This window comes from Ictidomys tridecemlineatus, chromosome 2 (assembly GCF_052094955.1).
Source record: "Ictidomys tridecemlineatus isolate mIctTri1 chromosome 2, mIctTri1.hap1, whole genome shotgun sequence".
Taxonomy (NCBI): domain Eukaryota; kingdom Metazoa; phylum Chordata; class Mammalia; order Rodentia; family Sciuridae; genus Ictidomys; species Ictidomys tridecemlineatus.
Genome location: NC_135478.1, coordinates 28166087 through 28188964, shown reverse-complemented (window position 1 = coordinate 28188964; position 22878 = coordinate 28166087). Strand labels below are relative to the sequence as shown.

Here is a 22878-nt window from a genome sequence, read left to right as displayed (position 1 = left end):
CTTCCCATGAGATCATAGGATGAGAGAGAGGCACCAAAGCAGTGGAAGAAATTGCCTGGGAAGTTGAGCTACTTGCTCATGCAATTTAGGTGTTCTTTCCAAGTCTATTATTATCACTTAATAGTGGAATTCTGTGTTATTATTCAAAACACCCCAGTCATGAAACCAACTAAGTGTTCATACTTAATGTGGTACCTTGCGGCCAATCTACCAGTGCCAATAGCAAGTAGGAATTGCCTTTCAAATGGAGAGGATTGAATATACTCTAGAGCTCTGGGACTCTGTATTACTATGCTACTTGGGTGTCCCAAAGGCTCCACAAGGCATTCCCATCTGCCACAGACACCTAAAGCATTGTGACTCTTTTAACACGTGGCTACAGTGGTTAGGCAGCTCACACTGCAGCCTGGATGGTGCAGAGCTCCCTCTTGCTATAGACTGCCAACTGTAAGCCTTGTAGGCTACCACATAGTAAATCATCCCTAAAACATTGTGTATTTTTCATTCACGGTGGTAGGACATGGTTACCAACTTGTGTCAAGATATATCCCTGAGACAGTGACAATGTGTGCTATTCTTGATAGGTGAAGGTAGACTGCTCTGATTGTCTTCATTGTGAGTTCAAAATAAAGCATTTACTGGGTCAATAGCTATATAATATGAGTCAGAGACTTTGCTGATTTATTCTAGTAATGACAACAACCTGGAAGAATAGCTACAGTTGCAATCAACATCTGAATATGTTGAAAATAGCTACTAGTGTTTTCCCAAATTCTTCTGGCTTTTTCTCTGGTAGACAGGAAAGAAGGCATTGGATAAACAAATATCTCGATTCATACCTCTTGTTTGCACCTAGCATCTCAGCATTCATACTTGACCCAGAGTTTTCTGTTTTAAATAAATATCAATGGTAGATATAACGTAAGCCAGAATGGTAGTACTGGATTTTGTGCATCTATCTTCAGCATATTCTTGTTCTTGTAAGTGAGATGCATGTGCACTTCTCTTTAGAAAATCCTATTAAACATGAACAGTAACCAGAGATTCATCTCATTTTTTCTCAGATCTTTTCCGGGCTCAATGGAAGTAACTTTTCCTTTTCAAGAAGAGTGTACAAAATGACATAAATCAAAAACTTTCAGACACAAGTAACTCAGAACAGACAGCTCACTCCTTAGGATCTCCAGTTATAGTAGAAGAATATTCAAAACACTTGCCAGGCACTCAGTTTATTAGGCTTTTTTTTTTTTTTTTTTTAGTGATCCACAAGATACATGAGGCCAGTAGGAAATGTGGGACATTATAGTCTAGCTCTATGTGAAAAAAACAGAGAGCCATTAGTGTGTAGTTTGAATGCTCTTGCTGTATAGAATGATCGTTTATCATGTGGTGTAAACCTGCAATCATTTACTTATTTGGTTTTTGTTTGGTAACCCTTTTGTTTTACAATAAATCCTTTTGGTATCAATAAGTTTAAGAATGGAAATACATATTTAAAGAATTTTTTTTAGTTGTAGTTTGACACAATACCTTTATTTTATTTATTTATTTTTATGTGGTGCTAAGGATCAAACCCAGTTCCTCGCACATGCTAGGTGTGCGTTCTACCGCTGAGCCACAACTTCAGCCCCTGGAAATACATATTTAATGCAAAAAAGAACTCTCCATTTCTCAAGATACTTAATGTACATATAGATTACCCATAACACTTGTCAGTATTCACTATTCATCATGGAATTGGGGGATAACTGGAATATCAGAATATATGAATCTGCTGAGGAAGCATCAGAAACTATTTCAAAAGTAGGCAGTTAGAACTGGGTGCATTGGTGAATGCCTGTAATCCCAGTGGCTCAGAGCTGAGACAGGAGGATCACAAGTTCAAAGGCAGCCTCAGCAACCTAGAGGGGCCCTAAGCAACTCAGTGAGACCCTGTCTTTAAATAAAATATAAAAAGGGCTGGGATGTGGCTCAGTGGAGAAGTGCCTCTGGGTTCAATCCTCAGTACCAAAAAAAAAAAAAAAAGGCAGTTATTTTAAGAACACTACATGTAGACAATATTTTAACATGTGTAATGCAGAAAGTCCATTTACATACTATTTTAAGAAACATGACTTTTCAATTAGATCAAATGACTACGCTTCTAAATTGATTTCTTTTCTTCTTTTTCTTTTATTTTTTAAATAGTGCTGGGGATTGAACTCTGGGCTTCACATATGCTAGGCAAGTGCTCTACCACTGAGTTACAGTCCCAGCCCCAAGGTTCTTTTGTTAGCAACTACCATGATTTTTTTTTTTTTTTTGGCTAGGAGGCAACATTAACATGCTTAGAAGGAGATTTGACTGGATCACCTTTTTTTCTATCCTGAATGTGCCCTCCCACCAAGAAATGAAGAGAATGAATTATAGTCCTGTTGCTTACCAATGACTTCAATGTGTTCACAGTGTTCTAGGACCTCTCATTTAATAATGGCAAGAACTTTATGGGTTTGGTATTATTATCCCCATTTAACAAGCAAGGATGCAAGATGCCATACTTAAATTGTTTCCCTAAATCATGACAAATGGTGAAATCAGAAAGGCCTTACATGGTCTAACCTCAAATTCCCCATCCCCATAGTGCTTACAAGAATAAGGTCCCTTGGCCAAACAACAGGGTCCTCCTTGTCAAGAGGACCAGGCACAGTTTCTGTTTATATGTGAGAAGCAGGTTTCAGTTCTCTGCCATCCTGAGAGATTATTCAAGCCCCTACCCTCCCACTGGAACCAGGGGTCACTCCATCCTCCTGTTATTACAAAGCCTGCCTCTCAGGGCCCTGCCTTGTTCCCTCTGTTCTCTGTTCCTATATGCAACACTTGTGTGGTCTTACATGGTGTGTGGTGTCTTCACCTAGGCTGAGAGTATATGTGTTCAATAGACTGCTATCAATATCCATTTGTCCAGCAATGGATGCCAGGTGTTCAGCCAACTTCATAACCTTGGGGTGAGAATCCCTTACTCACCAATGGGGTGAAGACATGGCCATCAAAACAGTCTGCAAATCTGATGCCTACGTCCATGGGCTCTACGTTACACTACCCTGCTTCCCACAGTGTCCCACTAAAGCAGGGTTCCCTCCACCATTCTCAAGAAGTAAGGTTCAGGAAGAGACACAGACGTGAAGCTTGAGATGGCTATAAGAGAATATACCTGGGACACTGTGACCTTTACCTTACCCAGGCTTTCAAAATACCCAGAGTGCTCTAGGGCTACTGCGAGCTACTACCAGCTATATGTATCTAGCAAGAAAGCAGGTTTGCAGCCAGAGCCTACAACAATGTGGAAGAAGAAGAAAATGTCAAAGGGGACATTCTCAAACAACTGATGAGTCTATTTCAGTGGGCTCTTTCGTGGGACTTGAAATCCATAGGAGCTTACCCCTTCCAGTTGGGACTGCTGTGGGTCCCTTTCTCTCTGTGAATGTTCATGTACAGGCAAGGCGCATCTTTTACCTTGAAAGATACAGCTGGTGTCGATTTTTGCATCACCATCAGCCTTGTGATAATCATGTGACAGAAAATCCCTGCCCTCCATGGTTTTATTTAAGTGGAACCTCCACTCCCATCAACAGTAACTACCCTGAGCCTTGAAACAACCCCAAGTTATTTTATTTGCATGTTATCAGCGTCTTCCTGTCACACAAGATTGAAATATGATTAGCTCATCAAGTTAGGCAAAAAGTCCAAAGTTTGCCCAAAGTTTTCTGAGACACTTGGGTTCTCAGAATCACCTCTGGTTTCTAATTCCTGCCCTGCTCTATGGTTCCCCAGAAAGGGCTGTCCTTTTTTCTTCACCCTGGAGTTAACTCAAAAGTGGAATTTATTTTTGAGGACTTTTTCTTTATTTTCATATAACATTCTTTTCCTTATAAAGTAGGCTTTTATCAAAGTGTTTTCAAAAAGTGATGGGAAGTTTTTGTTGTTATTTGCGTAAATGAAAACAAGTTAAAACTGAATATTAGACGCATCTAGTTTTTTGTTCTTATTGGTTTTTTTAAATGTTTATTTTTTAGTTGTAGTTGGACACAATATCTTCATTTTATTTATTTTTATGTGGTGCTGAGGATCCAACCCAGGGCCTCGAACATGCTAGGTGTTCTTATTGTTTTTGTTTTTGTACTAGGGATTGAACCCAGGGACACTTAACCACTGTGCCACATCCCCATCCCTTTTTATTTTTTATTTTGAGGCAGAGTCTCACTAGACCACTTAGGGCCTCACTAAATTGCTGAGGTTGGCATTAAACTTGAGTTCCTCCTGCCTTAGCCTTCGGAGTTGCTGGGATGATAGGAGTATGCCATCACCCCAGTCAAAGTCTGACCAAATATTCTAATGGCCTGGATCACCAGGTTGAATCTGTTAGTGTAATCACTAGAGATTTTAAATTTTAGTTAGGCTTACTGACCTTATGTAAATCTTGTTATGTTCAGATTTCTCTTGGGCACATAGAGTCAGAAGGCTAAATATTAGTCACAGTTTTCTTAACAAAGGAGACTGAATGCCCCGTGTAAACTTAACATTACTATGGTACCGAGAAGAGTCTGCTTCATAATACTACATGTGCACTAAGAAGAAACTACCTTTTACTGATCACTTATCTTCATCAGACCCTTTATACATGTTTTTTTTTTTCCCTTTAATCCTCACGGCAGTCAGATTGCAGGTGAAAAAAATGAAGGCTTTTTTTTTTCCCCAAATAAATGATGTAAATTGTCCAAGATCACATAGCTAGAACAGCAAAAGGAGGATCTGAATCCAACCGTGTATAATCACAGTCTCTTTTCTTGCCTTACACAGGAAACCTCTCAGTCAAGGAAGATCTCCCATTAAGTTGAAGTTAATTTATTAGGAAGACAAAAATCTGCTGTTGACATTATATGTCCAGATGTGAGAAAGATAAGGATAAGGAACCCCTCAAGCACCTTGTGACCATATAACTTAGGTCATTGTGCTATCATTTTGTGTTTGTGAGTCTGGAGAGTAAGTTTCCAGGGGATAGAGGGAGGAGGGTCTTACCATCTCCATATTATCATTGTCTACCCCAGCTCCCATCCCAATGCCTGACAGAATGAGTACTCAATAAGTGTTTGGTGAACAAGTGAGGTACTTTCCGTGGTACTATCTTTGGACATTCCGTCTCTCACTATCCATCTGGTGGAACACCTATTCCTCTTTCCTGACTCAACATTAGCATCATCTCCTTTGTGAGGTCTTATTTTGGGCCTAAGCAAAATCCCTTCACTGACAAGTCTCCTTTGTGCCTCTACTGTACCTTAAACATCTTAATAATTGTGACTCTTTAATAGAATTATTATTCTGCTGATCTCTCTCTCTCACACACACTAATCTGGATGTCCTTGAACACAAAGATCACATTTTTTTTCTTTAATTTTCTCCAGTGCCTTGAGAAAATGTTTTGCTCTTAGTAGGTCCTCAGTCATACAAGCAATCATACACCTGATTTGTCCAACTAACTTATTAAAAGACCCCAAGGAGAAAGCCAGGGTCATAGCAATGCTCTCAGCAAAATAAGGAACTTGCCTAGGGATCTCATGGTTCTCAGCATTTTCTTTGCAGTACAAAACTATGCTCTTTATGTTTTTCTATCCATGCTGGCTACTGCAATGCCTAGCACGTAGTAGGCATTTCATTAAGCTTTGCTGAATGGAAAGACAAATAATTATTTGCTTAGAAAGCAACATATATCATGGCCCAGGGATGTAACTCAGTGGTGGAGCACTTGCCCAGCATTTATGATGCTTTAAGTTGGGTTCCCAGCATCAAAGGTTAAAAAAAAAAAAAGCCATATTTACCAATGTAGAATTTCAAAACTTGTTGAATCTGAAGCAGTCTTACAAATCATCGGCTACCAGCCTGAAGCCACTGGAATAACTGAAAAAAAAAAAAATCACTGCACAATGTGGCATTTACATGCAGGCTGCCTTCGAGGTTGTAGAGGTTGTGGGCTGGGTCCTGGGTAAACACAGGCTGCACTGAAGAGCCGTTGTGGGCACCGCTAGTTCTTTAAGTCCCTCTGGGGTCTGAAGTTGATTTACAGTTGGAGCCAAGTCCCCACCCCCACCAACCCTCAACTTACCTTCCCCTGCCTTCTTTTAAATTTTTTTTAAAATCAACTAAAAGAAAACCATCCAGGGTGAAGCAGTTAGCAGCAGGCTGCAAATGGTAAGGAAAAATTTTTTGTTGTTGTTGTTTACTGATAGTGTTTGCACTTAATCCCCTGAAAAGCAGGAATGAGCCCTCAGAAAGTAGTTGAGAAGAACTGGCCCCAAAGGAAGACAGGCTTCAGACTTGGCAAGAGGGCAGTTCAGGGCTGCCAAGGACTGAGGCTGTGGTGCTCCTCCTCAGGATGAGTCTCATGTCTCATGTCCAGGTGAGTATTATCTGCATCTACTGGCATTTCAGGGTCCCTGGGAGGTTCCCAATCTCTCATATGCCTTCTGCAGTCTCCAGATGGAATCCTGCTGCTTTCTTTGTTTCTTGCTGAAATGCAAATGACACTGCAACTTCATCCTTAGAAACATGAGCAGGTCACTTTACATCTCCCAGCCTCAGTTGCTTTCCCTAAAAAAACAGATGATAATGTCACCTAACATACAAGCTAGTTTTTTATTTTGGTTGTTGGTTTTTGGTACTAGGGATCAAACTCAGGGGCACTTAACCAGTGAACCACCTCTCCAGTCCCTTTTTATTTTGAGACAGGGTCTCACTACGTTGCTGAGGCTGGCTTTGAATTTGTAATCCTCCTGCCTCAAGTTCCCAAGTTGCTGGAATTACAGGTGTGCACCGCCATGCCCAGCCGTATAAAATTTTTTGAGACTGGAATTACTTTTTTTTAAAATTTTTTTATTTTTTTATTGGTTGTTCACAACATTACAAAGCTCTTGACATATCATATTTCATACATTAGATTGAAGTGGGTTATGAACTCCCAATTTTACCCCAAATGCAGTTTGCAGAATCACGTCGGAGACTGGAATTACTTTGCAAATCAAAAAAAACTTACAGATAAAAGCATTATCAACAATAATTTCTGCATTCAAAGGGATTGAGGGATGGAGAAGAGGAGGGAAAGGAGAAATTCTGGGGAATGATACTGGCCAAATTACACAGTTATACTATGTGCAAATACAAACGTGTAACAAAACCCCCACCATTATGTACAACTATAATGCATCAATAAAAATATAGAAAAAATACTTTGTTGAATATGTGAAAAAAATAATTTCTACGTGCATGGTACCTGAGCACATTGCATCACTCCAAACCACTCGAAGGCAAGGACTCTTATTCTATATCTGCAGCAATTTGCTCAGTGCACGATAGATACCTAATAAAAAATTAGTGAACTAGGCAAGATTTATTTACAACAGCAGGAAGGATAATTATACTCCAACCTTCTATCTTGTCTAATATTAAGAGTCCCCACCCTTTTTTTTTCTGTACTAGGGGCTGAAACCACGGGTACTCTACCACTGAGCTACATCCCTAAACTGCCTGCTTTCTTGTTATTTTGAAACAAGATCTTGCTAAGTTGCCCATCCTAACCTTGAACTTACTATTTTCCTGCTTGAGTCTTCTGGAGTCACTGGTGCTCTGGACTACCACCAGGCCCAGCAAGATCCTCACTTCTTAAAGATCACACAGCAACCACTGGGAAAGTGGAACAAACTGACCACCTCCACTGATTTCTATGTGGGACTCAGCTATTAAACACAATTACTGCCATTCTAGGGACTGTTCATCCCACATATCCCCAGGATAGTCCCTGTATTAATAGAGAGTCCTCATTGTTTTTTATGCACTTGTCAGTCTACACACCCAAAGCTTTATTCCCAGAAGAATGGTTTTCATGTATATGGGACATAGAAAAACCCAATCTAATGATGACACTGATTAAAATCAGTGATAAAAATCTCTGATCTGAGTCCATGTCTTGATTTTTTTTTTCAATTGAAGTTTAGCAAAGTAGGGGATTTTTCTTTTTTCTTTGTTTCTGACTTGGTGGTGCTGGGGACTGAACCCAGAACCCATATGCATGTGAGGAAAGTGTTCTATCACTGAATTACATCTCTAGCCCTGACCCAGGTATTTTTTAATTTACTTTGAGAAGCAATGTGATAGAAGGACCCAACACTGGCCATCATTAAATTGGATTCTATTCATCTATCATCAACTTATTGTTAAGTTAATCACTCATTTGCCTCCATTTCTTGTTCAATAAAGCCCAGCAAATGGAGAGATGACTTCTCAGATTTTCATTATTCTGTTTGGGAGCAAAGGCCACGTTCTCACCCTGGATTTAGAATGCTCCCTGTTGGCCATTGTGGAGTCTCCACTCCCATACTCCCCAAATTTCAGAGCATGGAGCCAAACCTGGGTAATTCCAGAAAGACAGCCAGCATGGGGTTATCTTGGGCCTGCCACAAAAGGCCATCTGGAGAGGTAAAGAGACTTCAGCAGGAAGAGGACATGTTTATGTCAGCTGCCCAGAGCCAAGAAAAGAGATGTAAATGATTCCAAAACAGATGCATCCACAAACAGTAAAGAGAAGACCTAATGCCAAGCAAAGTTGTGCATTCTTGTTATTAATATCTGGTGCTAATTTCTGAAAGAAAACAGAATTGGTAACCTAAAATAGTAGTGAAGCATTTCTTAAAAGTAGGAAAAAAAAAAAAAAAAACCAAACCAGGGTGTGCATGAGATTGGGGGACATGGATAATTACTTCATTAAGAAATGTTCAAAGGAACATTGGGAGGTAAATATGAACTTTTGCTTTGAGTATAATCCGTATATCGCTTTGTTAAACATATCAACTCATGTACTTTAGATATTTGCGTATTCATTTAAAACCTCAGTTGACTGTATAGACATCAAATTGTGTAAAATATCTTTGCTTTTTAATATTATGCACTGGAAGTTAAAACTACTCACTGCTGAATGAACAAATCAATAACAATTAGGCTGACATCTATAAATAAGAGGATACACATATCTATAGAAATAGACACATCGAAATCTTCTAGGCAGTTAAGCAGAATTGACTCGTACCCAGGTAGTTCATGGGGAAAAGGGGAGAGCGAGATTTTGTGTTTAACAGATTGCTAAACAGAGAAACAAATGAAGTTTGATGTTGGGAAGCACTGGGACCATAAGCAAATTTGCTTGGCTCTCATTCATTCATTCATGCAAGAAAAAAATGGTGGGGAAACAAGAAGCTGAGAAAGTCTCAAGGAACATTCAAGTTATAGGAGGTGGACATTCAAAGACTAGGGCTGAAGCTAAGTTGGAATCCAGAGAGGGCAGCAAGGGCACCTGGGAGGGAGGTACTACATGGGTACCTAGTCCTTGAGGAGGCCACCAGGCATTGAATTTAAGTCTGATCAATTCTACAGAAGGATATCACTGTTCCAGGAAGATGCAATGTTATCTAAAACTGGAATTTCTAGGCAATGCTCTCTGCTATCTCAGTCCCTGTTTATTTCTTATGCCATCCATATAAAGGTGGCCAATCTTGCATTAATTTATTGGAAAGTGTAGGAATAGCCTTGGGAGAATGATCAGAAGCCCACTGTTTTTTCATTACATTATATTTTAAGACAGCATATTTTCCTGTCTACTGACTTTTAAGAGGTCCCTGCCAAATAGTCTGTGAGAGAGTAAATGAGCAAATAAAAGGATTTCTTTGTAGCTATTTGGACTTGGTTTTTAAGGAACTTTATCTTCATTCACATGAAAAAATAAACAAACTCTAACTTCAGTTTCTCCATGTTCCACAAAAATGCACAATGTGTGCCCACAGAAGCAAAAGGGAGAAAATGATGGAAAGAATGACTCAGTTCTCAGTGGAAAGGATTCCTCCATCATAAAACAAAGGACATTAAATGGATTGATTAGGTGGTGATATTGACCAAGATATTGGGGGGGGGGAATGGAGGAGCAGTAGGATCATTTGAAATGTCGCAAGGGGAAAAGTGACTATGAACAAAGGGTCTTAGAAATCACTCCAAATGCCAAAGAAGCTGTCTAGCAGTGATGGTCTCTTCTCCAGTGAGCTTCTGTTCTTACTCCAAAATGTGGTTCAAATTTTAATTAAGTAAGTGGAAATGAATTCACTCACCTTGTAAAAATATTAAGATGTTATATAAGACCAAAGTACCCTTTGACCACCAGCCCTTTTCAAAGATAAACTCCTAGCCTATCACAGGTATCCGCCATAATAAGTTTTGTGGGTATAATTACAAAAGGAATGAGGTAGTAAGGCATGGTGGTGCATGCCTGCAGTTCCAGCTAGCTTCTCACAGGGCTGAGGAGGTAGGATCATGTGAGCCTGGGAGCCAGGAGTTCATGACCACCCAGGCAAAATAATGACATCCTATCTAAAAAAAAAAAAAAAAAAAAAAGCAGTTGCAGGCGGGGGTGGGGGGTGGGGGGAGGGATGAGGGCCCTAGACAATAACGTATGGTATCATATTTGTCTGTACTTATCTATTTTTGTATCTATATCTATATATGTTAGAAATGAGTAGAAAACATTCAGGAAAATTTCTACTTCTGCTAATGGTGAAACAAATTAGATAAGTCTCAGGGTTGAGGATGAAGTTCAGAGGTATAGCACTTGTTTAGCATGTGCAAGACTCTGGTTTCAATCCCTAGCACTATACCTACATGGACACTCAGATAAATCTTTTTGAAGATGAGCATAACTTAAAAATGTTATGAAAGTTGAATACATATGCTTAATGGCATCAAGAAACTCTTACACAGTGAATAATAACTAGGCTAGAATTCAGAGATGGTTAGGGGCTCAAAGAGATGATCCTGGTGTCTGGGACCTCTTTTTTTCTATGGTAGGTTTTTGCAGCAATTGCAACTCAGCTTTAAATAATCTGTTACTGAAGTTGGCTTAAGTTCATCTCATATTGCTTAAGTATGTATGGGCTCACCAGAATAAATAAAAATCTTCTCTGGAGGAATAATACATTATAATGGGCAAAAAATTATTCTACAAACAATTTGCAAATACACAACTGGTCTACAACTAAAGCTAGACAAGAATACAGGAAATGAAAAGGAAAACATGAAAACTAGTAGAAACAACAAACGATGAAAAAAGAAACCAGATATTAGGGCTACCAGAAACAAACTCTAAAATGACTCTATTCCTATGTTCAGGGAGATAAAAGGTCAGACTGAAAAATATGGCAGAGAACTAGAAATTATGAAAAAGAAGAAAGTGAGGGCTGGGGTTGTAGCTCAGTGGTAGAGCACTTCCTTAGCACATGTGAGGCATTGGGTTCCATCCTCAGCACTACATAAAAATATATTTCTATATATTTGTGGAGATGGGGATTGAACTCAGGTCCTCGTGCATGTAAGGCAGGCACTCTACCAATTTAGCTATATTCCCAACTCCTAAAAAAAATATATATATATATATACTGAGGATTGGACTCAGGGGTACTCCACCACTGAGCCACACCTCTAGCCCTATTTTGTATTTTATTAGAGACAGGGTCTCACTAAGTTGCTTAGCACCTCGATAAAGTGCTGAGGCTGGCTTTGAACTCATGATTTTCTTGCCTCCACCTCCTGAGCCACTGGGATTACAGGTGGGATTACACACCACACCTGGCCCCCTAAAAATATGTTTTTTAAAAAGAATAAAGTGAAAGGTCTACAACCAAATGACACCCTATCTCAAAAAAAAAGAAAGAAAGAAAGAAAAGAAAAAAGAAAGAACAAGAAAGAAAGACCTCCCCAGACAATAATATATAGTATCTAAATATTAAATTCGATGTTTATTTATTTATTTATTTTTAAAATATTTTTCAGTTGCTGATAGAGCGTTACTTTTATTTATTTATACGTGATGCTGAGAATCAAGCCCAGTGCCTCGCGTATACCAGGCAAGTATGCTACCACTGAGCCACAGCCACAGCCCCAAATTCAGTGTTTATTTAATAGCAGGTTAAACACTGCTGAGGAAAGAGAAAATGAATTGAACATTTTTTTTTTGGAAGAAAAATCTGGAATGAAGCATAAAGAGATAAAAAGAAAATAAGAGTGGTGTTATGTTTTAGATATGAGGTATCCCCCAAAAGCTCATGTGTTAGACAATGCAAGAAAGTTTAGAAGTGAAATGATTGGGTTCTGAGAGCCTTAACCTAATCAGTGCATTCATCCGTTAGAATGGATTAATTTGGTGGTAGCTATAGGCAGGTAGAGTGTGGCTAGAGGAAGTATGCCACTGGGGTATATATGTTGTCCCTGGTGAGTAGAGCTCTCTCTCTCTCTCTCTCTCTCTCTCTCTCTCTCTCTCTCTCTCTCTCTCTCTCTCTCTCTCTCTCTTTCCTGGTAGCCATGTCCTGAGATGCTTCCCTCTACCACACTCTTCAAACATGATGTTCTGCCACATCGTGGGTCCAGAGCAATGGAGCTACCTGTCTAACAGACTGAGACCTCTGAAACCATGAGCCCCAAGTAAACTTCTCCTCTAAAATAGTTCTTGTCAGATCTTTTGGTTACTGACTAAAACAGGTGGGAATGTGACCCTGTGGTAGACTGCTTTCAGCATGCACAAGATTCAATCCCCTGAACTGCCTCCCCACAGAAAAATAAGAAAGCAACTATAGTGTGAATATCTGGTATACGATAACTTGAGTTCAAGAAGGAGAATAATAAAGTAGAAATGAAAATATTGGGAGAGATTATGGCTGAAAATTTTCTTTATTGATAAAATACATAAATTCACAGATCCTAGAAGACATACAAAGCCAAACACGGTAAATACAAGAAAGCCATATCTAGCACAAACATACTTTAAATGCTAAAGAAAAAAAAGTTTAAAAATATTTTCAATAGAAAAAAAAATAAAACTTACAGAGCATTTCCTTACAAAAAGAATAAAAATCCAAAGACAATAGAATACTACATTTTAATTGCAGAAAGAAAATGACTGACAACATAGAATTCTATATCCAGTGAACATCTTCTTTATAAATGAGAATGAAATAAGGCCTTTTTGTTTTCAGATGTGCAAAAATTATAGAATTTGGGCTGGGGCGGTAGCTCAGTGGCAGAGAGCTTGCCTAGCATTCATTTGGCACTGGGTTCAATCCTCAGCACCACATAAAAATAAATAAAAAAAAAGGCATTCTCTTCATCTACAACTACAAAAGAAACACAACTATATAATTTAACACTAGTACACCCAATAAGAGCATATACCAAAAGTATTCTTCTGACAGAAGGGAAATGATCCAAGATGGGAGACTGGAGATATAGAAAGGAATAAAAAATTAATAATGCAAGTTAATATAGAGGATTACTGATTGCACAAAACAATAATAAGATCACAACAAAATGCTCTAGACAGAATAGAAAAAGCAAGAACTAAAAAGTAAACAAGATCAGGCAGAGTTTGCAATTATTAACAGCAGATGAATCGAGAGGGAAACCAAATTTAGTTAACCACCTTTTTAGTTTTTTTCTTCATTTCTCTGTTTGGCCCAAGGATAATTGCTGCTGTGGGGCTGTACATGGATATAAGTAATAAAAACTCTGAGGGACATTTTCTGTGGTAAACAGTCTCTAAGATGGCCCCATTGTTCTATATCTCTGGAATTGATGCCCTTCTATACTCTCTTCTTAAATGCAGACATAATGACTTGCTTTTTTTTTTGTATTGGAAATTTAACCCCTCAGTGGTAGCACTTTACCACTGAGCTACATGCCAAGCCTTTTTTATTTTGAAACAGGGTTTTACTAAGTTGCTTAGGACCTTGCTAAATTGCAAAGACTGGCCTTGAACTTATGATCCTCCTGCTCCTGCCTCTGCCTCTTCAGTTGCTAATATTACAGATATACACCACCACACCCAGCTAGTGAGTTACTTCTGATGCACAAACCACTGTAAATGTAGTGGGATGTCATTTCTTCGCTCAGATTATAAAATAGCTATGACTTCTATTTTTGGATTCCTCCTCTCACTCTCATTCTCCTCATGCTAAGATGAATCATCAGCCATAGTGTAAACTACACTGTGGAGAAGGTGACATGACACCTTCCCAGAAACTGAGGAAGGCCTCCAAACAACAGCCAGTTAGGAGCCTCGGCCTTCAGTTCAAAACTCAGCCAGGAACTGAAAGAGCTTAGAAGTGGCTGTCTCCCAATTAAACCTTCAGATGATACTGCAACCCTAATTGAAACCTTATAAGAGAACTTAAACCAAACCATCCAGCAAAGTTGTGCCCAGATTGCTGATCCATAGAAACAGTGAGATAATGAGTGTTTATTGTGTTAAGTCACTGAATTCTGGGGGTAATTTGTTATTTAGCAACAGAGAATTAGTACAATATGCAAAATCAACAGAGAATTAGTATAATATGCTGGTTATTTTCAGCAGAGAGAAGGAAACTATAAGAAAGAACCAAATAGAAATGCAAAAAATAAAAAACATAACAACAAAGAATTAATAAACTTGAAGCAAATAGAAATTACCCAAGTTAAACAAAAAGAAAAACTAGAATGGGTAATAAGAATACATCATTGGAGAACTGTGAGACAATATCAAGTGGTTTAGCATATACAAACTTACTTTAATTATGAGTATGTTCAATATATAATATGTCCTAGAACAATATAAGGGATTAGGGCAAAAGAAACATTTGAAGAAATAATAGCTAAGAGTTTTCCAAAATTAATAATGGACACTAAATCCCAGATGCAAGGAGCCCAGAGAATACCAAGTATAATTAATATCCCCCCCCAAAAAATACTCACTTGGACTTATAATATTTAAGCTGATGAAAACCAAAGACACAGAGAAAAATCTTAAAATTGGCTGGAGAAAAATGGCACATTACTTCCAGTAGAATAAGGATAATAATTATAATATCTTGTCAGAAGTGAGACAAGCACAGACAACAAAATGACAACTACAAATTGCCAAAAGAGAAATTTTAAATCCAGAATTCTAGATCTATCAAAAATATTTTTTAAATAAAGGAGAAATAAATACATTCTCAATAAAAAATGAGAGAAATTTAATGGTTGCAGAACTACTCTATTAGTCAAATAACTTTTAGGTAGAAGGTTTATGATATAAGATAGAATCCCCAGTCTACACAAAGAAATGAAGAATATTGGAAATGGAATAAATGGAGATAAATTCATTTTTCCTTAGCTTTAATTTCTCTAAAAGATAACTGATTATATACATCAAAATTAGTAATAATGTATTGTGGGTTTATGGCATATTTAAAAGTAAAATGGTTGGGCACAGTGTTATATGTCTGTAATCCCAGCTACCTAGGAGGTTAAGGTAGGAGGACTTCAAGCTTGAAGCCAGCCTCAGCAACTTAGCAAGGCCCTACCTAAAAAGAAAAGGGCTGGGGATAATAGAGCACCCCTGGGTTAAATCCTCAGTACTGCAAAATAAGTTAAATATGGAACAATAATGGGCTTTAGCCCTGGCCTGAAAGGACCTGTATTCCACTTCGCCTGTTCTGCAGTCCGGTTTCTGCCCCACTCCGTCCCTGCAGTGTGGCCATAAGCAGATCAAGACAAGTCTCAGACAAGTACTTCGACTAGCACAGTGAGTACTGGTGAGCAGCTTTCGAGGACCCCTCTTGGCCTCATCTGGTGGAATGGCGAGGACCGAGGCATAGGCCAGAGGTGGCAAAGGCATGTCATGTTACCCAGAGAACTTTCCAAACAAGTACCCCAAATTCATTTAATGTCTAAGAGGAGTGGAGGAGACTTAGTGTTCAACAGAGTCTAGGCTGGGTTCATTACATGATTCATGAGCCAGAACTGCATATTCTTCTCTTTAGACGACCTCTTCCGACCTCTTACAAAAGAGCAACAAAAATAAATCTATCTGGGATCATCAATTAAATACTTTCAAATTTAATGTATATACACATTATATATAAGGTAGTATTCAGTGATTACTCGAAAATGTACAAATCATTCATCCGTATCTGTGCATGAGTTGTACTTCACAGCAACAGAGCTCAGTTAAACGCAACTGCAAGTAGGTTATTGTAAGGTGTTTCAGATAAAATTTCTTCTAGTCAGTTTTTCTCTTAATGTAAGGGCCTATTTAACATCACCTGTTACTTCTGTTAAATAAAGTTTGTATGTTGCATTTAAAAAAAATATGGGACAATAATAATGCAAAAGATGAGAAGGACAATTATATTCTTATCTACAGGTGAAGTTGTATAACATTATTTGAAGGCAGACCAGATTGTTTTAAATGTATATAGTATAACCAAGAAAACTACTAAAACAAAAAGTATAAATCATCATTTGTTAGATAAGATAAAATGGATTTAGAAAAATTACAAATTCACACAAGAGAAGACAGACATAAAGAAAGGAATAATTAAATGAAAAACAGATGGAACAAATAGCCAATTGATAAGGAGGCAGTAGATTTTAAACCTGATGATATCACTGATTACATGATGTCGGGGGACACATACGACATGACAATCAAAAACAAAACAAAACAACAACATGAAAAAAAAAAAAAGAAAAAAGGGGGTGGCTGGGATTATGGCTCAGTGGTAGAGTGCTTGCCTCACATGTGTGATGTACTGGGTTCTATCCTCAGCACCATCTGAAAATAAATAAATAAAATAAAGGTGTGAGTCAATCTACAATTAAAAATATTAAAAACAAACGAAAAACATTGGTAGGTTAAAAGTAATAGGATGAGAAGGGTGTGGTGGCACATGCCTGTAATTCCAGCAGCTGGAGAGGCTGAGGCAGAAGGATCTCAGATTCAAAGCCAGCCTCAGCAAGAGCAATGTGCTAAGCAACTTAATGAGACCCTGTCTCTAAACAAAATACAAAATAGGGCTGGGGATGAGGCTCAGTGGTTGAGTGTTCCTGAGTTCAATCCCCAGATGAATCCTAGCATCTTGGGAGGCTGAGGCAAGTGGATTCCAAATTCAGCCTCAGCAACGTAGGGAGGCCCTAAGCAACTTAACGAGATAGTCTCAAAAATAAAAAGGGCTGGAGGTGTGGCTCAGTGGTAAAGTGCTTCTGAGTTCAATACCCTGCACTAAAATAAATAAATAATAACAGGATGAAGAAAGATTATCATGCAAGCAATAGACAAACAATAAACAAACAAAACACAGTACACTAGCTTTATCAACGTCAAATTAGACTTTAGAATGAGAAGTATTGTGAGGGATAAAGAGGATAATTACATAATAGTAAAAAGACAACTTATCCAGTTGTACCTGACCATCTTAAACATGTATGCATTTTAGAATAGAGCTTCAAGAATTATAATGCAAAAACTGATACATCTGGGAGGAGAAATAGACAAACCCACACTTAGAGTTCATATCAATACTCTATCAGTAATTGATAGATCAAGTAGGAAGAAAATCAATATGGATGAGATCCCCAAAGCAACACTATTGACTAACATGAGTTTAATTGACACACAGAACACTCCACCTAACACTAACAGAATACAGATTCCTTGCAAATACATGAGGTAATCCCCAAGATAGACTGTATTTTAGATACCTAATGAATTTAAATAATTAGAAACCATACAAAGGATGTTTTCAGAGTTAACCTAGAAAGTAATTACAGAATGATAGCTGGAAAATCTAAAGCATTTACAATTTAAACAGAATATTTAAAAATAGCCCATGGGTCACAAAGGAAGCCTCAAGAGAAACCAAGAAATATTTTTAACGGAATGTTTTTGTGGAAAGTAGCTAAACAGTGCTTAAGGCAAAGTTATAGCATGAAATGGTTTATATAAGAAAATGAAAAAAGATCTCAATTGAGTAACCTAAGCTCTAACCTTGAAAAGCTAGAGAAATGAGAGCAAATTAAGCCAAAACAACCAGAAAGAATGAAATAATAAAGAACAGAAATCAACGAAACTGGAAACAGAAAAACAATAGCAATAAATTGATGAACACAAAGGCTGGTTCTGTGAACAGATCAATAAAACAAACAGGGAAGAAAGGTGATGACCTATGTGACTTTGGAAAAAGCATTTCTGTGGACATTGTAATGCTAAAGATAAAAAGAACTATATAAAAAATAAAAATTACTCCAACACCTGGAGACTAAGTACTGTGCTACTGAATGAACAATGGGTTGCAAAAGACATCAAGGAGGAGATTAAAAAATTCTTAGAAGTAAATGGGAACACTGATACAACATATCAAAATCTTGGGACACTATGAAGGCAGTACTAAGAGGAAAGTTCATTGCATGGAGTTTATTCCTTAAAAGAAGAGGAAGTCAACAAATAAATGTCCTAACATTACATCTCACAACTCTAGAAAAAGAAGAACAAATTAACACCAAAAGCAGTAAAAGACAGGAAATAATTAAAATCAGAGCTGAAATCAATAAAATTTTAAAAAAGAAAAAATTGAAAAAAAGAAATAATTGAAAAAATTGACAAAACAAAAAGTTGGTTCTTTGAAAAAATAAATAAAATTGATAAACCCTTAGCCATGCTAACAAAGAGAAGGAGAGAGAAAACTGAGATCACTAACATATATGATGAAAAAGGTAATATCACAACAGACACTACAGAAATACAGAAGACAATTAGAAATTGTTTTAAAACAATTGTATTGCACTCCAATACAATAGAAAATATTGAAAGCATCAACAAATTTCTAGAGTCATATGATTTTCCCAAATTGAATCAGAATGATATACATAATTTAAACAGATCAATTTCAAGCAATGAAACAGAAGATGCCATCATAAGACTACCAACCAAGAAAAGCCCAGGACCAGATGGATAGACAGCCAAGTTGTACAAACCTTTAAAGAAGAACTCATACCAATACTCTTCAATTTATTTCGGGTAATAGAAAAAGAGGGAGCACTTCCAAACTCATTCTATGAGGCCAATATCACCTTGATTCCAGGCAAAGACACATCAAAGAAAGAAAACTTCAGACCAATATCTCTAATGAACATAGATGCAAAAATTCTCAATAAAATTCTGGCAAATCGAATCAAAAACATATCAAAAAGATAGTACACCATGATCAAGTGGGGTTCATCCCAGGGATGCAAAGTTGGTTCAACATATGAAAATCAGTAAATGTAATTCATCACATCAATAGACTTACAGATAAGAATCATATGATCATGTTAATAGAGACAGAAAAAGCATTCAACAAAATACAGCACTCCTTCATGTTCAAACCACTAGAAAAACTAGGGATATTAGGAGCATATCTCAAAATCATAAAAGCTATTTATGCTAAGCCCCAAGCCAACATCATTATAAATGGAGAAAAATTGAAAGCATTCCCTCTAAAACTAAAACAAGACAGGGATGTCCCCTTTCACCACTTATATTTAACATAGTTCTTTAAACACTGGCCAGAAAAATTAGACAGACCAAAGAAATTAAAGGGATATGGATAGGAAAAGAAGAACTCAAATTAGCACTATTTGCTGACAATATGATTCTCTATACCTAGAAGACCCAAAAAATTCCACCAGAAAACTTTTAGAACTAGTAAATTAATTCAACAAAGTAGCAGGATATGAAATCAACACCCATAAATCAAAGGCATTTCTGTATTTCAGTGATAAATCCTCTGAAAGGGAAATGAGGAAAACTACCCCATTTACAATAGCATAAAAAAATAAAAAATAAAATACTTGGGAATGAACCTAATGAAAGAGGTGAAAGACTTCTACAATTAAAACTATAGAACACTAAAGAAAGAAATAAAAAAATATCTTAGAAGATGGAAAGATCAATCTTGCTCTTGGATAGGCAGAATTAATATTGTCAAAATGACCATACTACCAAAAGAACAATACAAATTTAATACAATTCTAATCAAAATCCCAATGGCATTCCTCATAGAAATAGAAAAAGCAGTCATGAAATTAGTCTGGAAAAATAAGAGACCCAGAATAGCTAAAGCAATCCTTAGCAAGAAGAGTAAAGCAGGTAGCATCACTACACCAGACCATAAACTATACTATAGAAGAATAGTAACAAAACCAGCATGGTTTTGGCACCAAAATAGACTGATAGACCAATGGTGCAGAATAGAAAACACAGAGACTAACCCACATAATTACAGTTATGTATATATTTTTTTCATGTCAGACGGGTAATGTGCCAATGTCATAACAAGGTTTAGAGGGAGGCACATCTCACACAAGAGCGTGAACACCCAATCACCATGCTTATGAACCGAAGGACCTACAGTTATCTTGTACTAGACAAAGGTGCTAAAAGCATACATTAGAGAAAATATAGCCTATGCAACAAATGGTGCTGCGAAAACTGGAAATTCATATGCAACAAAATGAAATTAAACCCCTATCTTTCACCAAGCACAAAACTCAACTGAAAGTAGATCAAGGATCTAGGAATCAAACCAGAAACCCTGCATCTAAAAGAAGAAAAAATAGGCCCAAATCTCCATCATGTCATATTAGGCCCTGACTTCCTTAATAACACTCCTATAGCTCAAGAATTAAATCAAGAATCATTAAATGGGATGGATTCAAACTAAAAAGCTTCTTCTCAGCAAAAGGAATAATCAGTGAGGTGAACAGAGAGCCTTTATCTTGGTAGCAAATTTTTACCACTCGCATATCAGAAAGAGCACTAATCTCTAGGGTATATAAAGAACTCAAAAAGCGAAATACCAAAAAAAACCAAAAACCCAAAACAAATAATTCAATAAATGGGCCAAGGTACTGAACAGACACTTCTCAGAAGATGATATACAATCAATCAACAAATTATGAAAAAATGTTCAACATCTCTAGCAATTAGAGAGATGCAAATCAAAACTACTCTGAAGATTTCATGTCACTCCAGTCAGAATGGCAGCTTAAGAATACAAACAACGGGGCTGGGGATGTGGCTCAAGCAGTAGCGCGCTCGCCTGGCATGCGTGCGACCCGGGTTCGATCCTCAGCACCACATACCAACAAAGATGTTGTGTCCGCCGAGAACTGAAAAATAAATATTAAAAATTCTCTCTCTCTCTCCTCTCTCACTCTCTCTTTAAAAAAAAAAAAAAAAAGAAAGAATAGAGCGCTTGTCTAGCATGTGCAAGGCCCTGAGTTTGATCTTCAAAATGGTCATTTTGACATTATTAATTCTGCCTATCCATTAAAATAAATAAGTAAAATAAAGGTATTGTGTCCAACTACACCTAAAAAATAAATATTAAAAAAAATAAAGAATACAAACAACAATAAGTGTTGGCAAGGATGTGGGGGAAAAGGTACATTCATACATTGCTGGTGGGACTGCAAATTGGTGCAGCCAATACAGAAAGTAGTATGGAGATTCCTTGGAAAACTGGGAATGGAACCACCATTTGACCTAGGTATCCCACTCCTTGGTCTATACTAGAAGGACTTAAAAACAGCATACTACAGGGACACAACCACATCAATGTTTATAGCAGCACAATTCACAGTAGCTAAACTGTGGAACCAAACCATATGCTCTTCAGTAGATAAATGAATAAAGAAAATATGGTCTATATATATAATGGAATATTACTAGGCAATAAAAGAGTATAAAATCATGACATTTTCAGGTAAATGAATGGTGTTGGAGAATACAATGTTAAGTGAAGATAGCCAAGTCCAAAAAACCAAATGCTGAATGTTTTATCTGATATGAGGAGGCTGATTTATAGTGGGGTTGAGAGGGAGAGCATGGGAGGATTAGATGATCTCTAGATAGAGCAAAGGGATGAGAAGGGAAGGGAGGGGGCATGGGGCTAGAAAAGATGGTGGAATGAGATAGATATCATTACCCTAAGCACATGTATGAATACAGAAAATGTGTGAATATACTTTGTATAGAACCAGAGATATGAAAAATTGTGCTCTATATGTGTAATATGAATTAGAATGCATTCTTCTGTCATATATAACTAATTAGAACAATTTTTTTTTAAAAAAAACCCAAGATACTACAAATATAAAAAACAAAACAAAAAGGTACTGTAGTTGTCAAATATTTTTTCTTACTGGCATATAGATTGTGCAACTGCTCTATATATTAGGGTTGAAGAAATATAAATACATTATAGATACATAATGATAACCAAGTTTCTTCCTGGCAGAGAAAGAAGTTTCAATATAAAGAAGGAATGCTGAAATTAAACCTGTTGTACTAGATCAGAAAGGAAATAATCGGTAGAAATTCATGGTTACTTGATATATATATATAAAATTTATGTACACACATATTATGTATACACACATACATACAGAGAGAATACATAGATTAGCACGCACACACACACATAACATGTATTTTCTATCTCTGTCCACTTGGCTGGCCTAGAAACTTGGTCTCCTGGTAGCAATGAGCATACCTGAGGCCCAGATCTTAATTTTGAACTACTGGTTTTCAGTAAAAAGAACCAAAGTTCTTCAGAGAAGTGGCTGATTATATGGCTGAGTCAAGGAAAATATAAGATGATCCTGGAGCACATTTTGGTGGTGTATATGACACCCACTTGTTGGTTACTTGGCTGTCTTGGTCATCAGGTACTATCACAGTGCTCATATTTAGGTAACCCTTGTATAGGAGCCTAATGCCATGTCATGATGCTTAAATTATTCACTTTACTTGATCTCATCATATAGGCATTGTATTATCTCTAATATCATCCCAAGGCAAAGATGGGTATGTATAATACAACAAGCTATTTTGAGAAAGAGAGAGAGAAAGAGAGAGACCACATTCACATAATTTTTATTACAGTATATATTATAATTATTCTATCTTATCATTATTTTATATTT

The 22878-nt window shown here is 37.2% G+C and overlaps 1 non-coding gene across 1 annotated transcript; it reads right to left on the bottom strand.

Moving 5' to 3' along the window:
- Positions 1-20194: 20194 nt before the first annotated feature.
- LOC120892135 (small nucleolar RNA U13) lies at positions 20195-20296 on the bottom strand. The gene has a single exon (XR_005736791.1). It is a non-coding gene; the product is annotated as a small nucleolar RNA U13 (small nucleolar RNA).
- Positions 20297-22878: the final 2582 nt, after the last annotated feature.